The 3,553-nt window shown below is 33.0% G+C and overlaps 1 long non-coding RNA gene across 1 annotated transcript; it reads left to right on the forward strand.

Moving 5' to 3' along the window:
- The first annotated feature begins 293 nt into the window (after positions 1–293).
- LOC130657510 (uncharacterized) lies at positions 294–2,170 on the forward strand. Its single transcript, XR_008985156.1, has 2 exons — positions 294–491; positions 2,039–2,170. It is a non-coding gene; the product is annotated as an uncharacterized LOC130657510 (long non-coding RNA).
- The last annotated feature ends 1,383 nt before the right edge of the window (positions 2,171–3,553 follow it).

Genomic DNA, 3,553 nt, shown 5'->3' on the forward strand with positions numbered 1-3,553 from the left:
GTCTTTTGGTCCGGATTATACGTCCGCCGAACTTGAACACACAAAGAGGAATATGCCGTGAACAAGAAACAGTAGTCGGCATTTTAGACACGTATATTTTACAGACCCAAAATATGCCTTATTTCTTTCTATTATAGCTAGTTATGGTATAAATAATTAATTAATTACTTTGCAATTTTGCTTCTAATACTATTATAGTTGTGTTTTAATGAAATATAATAGTATTAAAAGGGTTTTCTTCTTTTGAAAAAATTTATTGCTAGTCCTGTTTCTAATCAACTTTAATTGTGTATTTTAAGCTTTTTTGTTGCTGTGCTTTTTCTGGAGATTTTAGTTGGATTGGAAAGCTCCTGTTTAAGGTACCCTTTCCTAAAGAAAAATTGAAGTAATTTGTACAATTATAACGCGCCGAGCTGTGTTTTATGTTATTGTTTCTAAGAAGATGTAAGAATACAATATTATCAATTTTAATTGGTTTTATCCAAATCAAGGTAAGGCTTAATCACACGAAAGGTAGCTAGCTAGAGCTCAGTTTTGTATAAAAGAATTGAAAGTAATTTGTAGAATACATATGGAGAAGCTGTATTACTACCTAACTGATAGCCAGATATAGGAAAACCTGTAGCTAGGGCGCAGACAAAACAAATAGCTCTGGGCGCTAGAGTGAGCTGACCAACCGTTTTTTATCATTTTTTATTTATTATATAAGTAACCTGTTACAGTAATTAAAAAAATATCCACTTTTGCTATCAAACCAACAGCAATGTAATTGTCAATAGGAATTAGTTTTCCGTACACCCTCCCTGAGAACAAGGTTTAAAACGACATTAAAACATTAAAACTGTCATTAAACAGAACTTCTAGGATGCCCAAGCCGCACCACGTCCTCTAAACGGCGTGGGCATCTTCGAAACTGCTTGTAATTTTAGAACAAGGGTGCTGATAAGCTGCATACGCCGTATAACGTGCAGGCGTTTTTGGGCAAGTTTAGCGTTTTGTAAAAAAATTGAAGTATTCACCCTAAAAAACCTGCATAGACCATAAAGTAAACTATGTGGTAGTAAAGTTCTTAAAAGAACTGTTTTTGATGGTTTTTGATAAAATTTACTTGATAAATAACTTTTAATTTTTATTAACTTCTTTCTCTTAAAGCATCTTTTTCCAACTATCGTCCACAAGGTATTTTACAAGGAATTGAATTATGAAAATGCTCCAGGCAAGTTCGGGAAAGTGCAGGCGGTTTTGGAAGACAATCACTAATTTAATTGGAAAAGTTGCCCGAACTCGCCCTTATATATGTGGCTGTTTGCAGCTTATTGACACCCTCTTATTTTAGAATATTCTCAGGAATAATAGACCAAGAGAAATTACATCACAGTTTTTTTGCCCACGTGTGTTTGAGAACAACCCACATAACAAAGTTCATTATTTTTTAAATTATTTGTGTAAAAATTACTATTTCATTCAGGATAAACCGTTTGTCAGTCATTTTATTCGCCCAACAAAGAATCCTATCCAAGGTGCTTTTCTATTAGTGCTGAATTTAATAATTGACATGGTTCAGCATAGTTTTTAAAAGGGTCTGATTGCAAAATATGATTGCCAAAGTTCAGCACTTGTAATATTTGTGTATTTGTGTACTCAGCTTCTAAAACACACACAAGAGACAGTATAATTTCCACTGGGTGATTACATTAATGTTGGTTGAAAAAAAACTGAATGATGAGAAGCATATGTTTTTAAATGGGTCTAGGACAATAAACTTATTTATTTCCCTTGGCCTTGCATCAATCAAATTCTAAAAAAATAAACACTTCTAAAATGATTTTGTCAGATTTGGAAACTGTTGGTATGGTTGGAACTTTGCGTATAAAATTAGTAAAGTTGCCAAATTGTTTAGTTTTTTTCTTTTATACTTTTCCGAATTAGCCTTAATTATTTATAAGATGAAAAACAGTGCTTTCAATTCCATTGACTTGGCCATCCCTTAAAGGCACTGGAAGCTTCACTATATGAAAATGTTTTCTTTTTCTTTTAGATTGTGTACAATGGGAGTGAGTGATGTAATCTTCTAATGCGTGTGGTGAAAAGAAGGCGAATCCGTTATTGTTTTTCTGCCCAAATTTAAAGCTATTTAATAAATCTTGATAAAGTTAAAAAACTGTTTTGATTTGTTTGTTTTTGTTTTAATTGTTTCCCGTGAGTTTTCGAAATTCGTTCCAGCAGATTCTGTGGCTTCTACTGCCGGTATTTTTAGGTGAAAAAAATACTGTTTTGTTGTGAGGTCATTTACGAAATCGTTACGTTAGGACCAACTTCTGCGGGTTGTACAACTCGATGTATCACATATCTTTCGGAATACTGCTAAAAGTGTAATTTTGTATTGCGCTCTTTACTTTTACCATTCTGTGGGAAAAGGCGGTACAAAATTTTAACACGCGTTATTCGTTTTTGTTAGTTTCGCGCAGTCTGTTCGCAAAAAAAACTGTTTTTGAGCAACAAATTGTTCCGCAGAGCGTTCATTTTCCTACCTCGTCCCTAGGGTTCTTCTATATGATATTCAATTTTGATGTATTTCGGAAGATGTTAGCGCCAAAGAAACAAGAAGCGCTAGGGACAAAGTATTGGATAGTTTAATTTTGCTTGCAACTTGCGAAATGCTTCGCAACCTTTTTTTTAATTTCTAGTTAAAAATGGCTTGAACAGAGTAAAGCAATAATATAATGGGTAAAGGTATGGGATGAGAAATGTTGTGGTAGGGTATGTTGTGTCAAACGATAGCCTAACTTTTTCTATTTTGCTTAATTATGGGACCATAGCAGATATGATTTAATCTGTTCTGCCAAATATCAAAATTTGTTTACGTTTTCTGTATAATTTTTGTAAATTATTAAAAATGGTAGCAGAGTTGCACTGTTTTCTAAGAACGTTTGCAACGGAGAAAGAAAAGACTTTGATTTTAGGTACTCTAGCTAAGCTAGCTACAAAATGAATTGATAGGGGATTCTGCCACATTTCACAGAACAAAACAGGGATGGTTTCCAACAAAATTCGAGCTATAGCTAGCTATTAGCTATAGCTCTAGCTAGCTGACAAAAATTGCTGATATTTTTGATAATTACTACTACCTACAGTCATAAAAAAACTTTTATATATGCTGTTACAGTTTAATTAGTATGCTACCTCAAATTAAACGTCTAATAAAGCTTAAAAAGGCGAATCACAGCATAACTATACTTTGTTAAATTTTAAGTGTTAATATATACGGTTTTTATTCCCTACACCTAACTGGTCACCATCATGTTTTATCTTTGTTGACAAAACGATTATTATTTAACGAAGGGTTTATAAAATAGCATATTTATAGCCGAGATATAGCTTAATTTACCGGCAAACAGCCGTATTAAAATGTAGCTATACAATCAGAATAAGCAGTTGAGGGATTGATTCAATGTTGTTGTTTCTAACAGCATATTTCTGCGTAAAGACGTGTTCCCTTCATCAATTTTTGAATTTGTTTAAAACAATTGGATGTGGTCACATATATATACTT

The sequence above is a fragment of the Hydractinia symbiolongicarpus genome, chromosome 9 (assembly GCF_029227915.1).
Source record: "Hydractinia symbiolongicarpus strain clone_291-10 chromosome 9, HSymV2.1, whole genome shotgun sequence".
NCBI classification, from domain to species: Eukaryota; Metazoa; Cnidaria; class Hydrozoa; order Anthoathecata; family Hydractiniidae; genus Hydractinia; species Hydractinia symbiolongicarpus.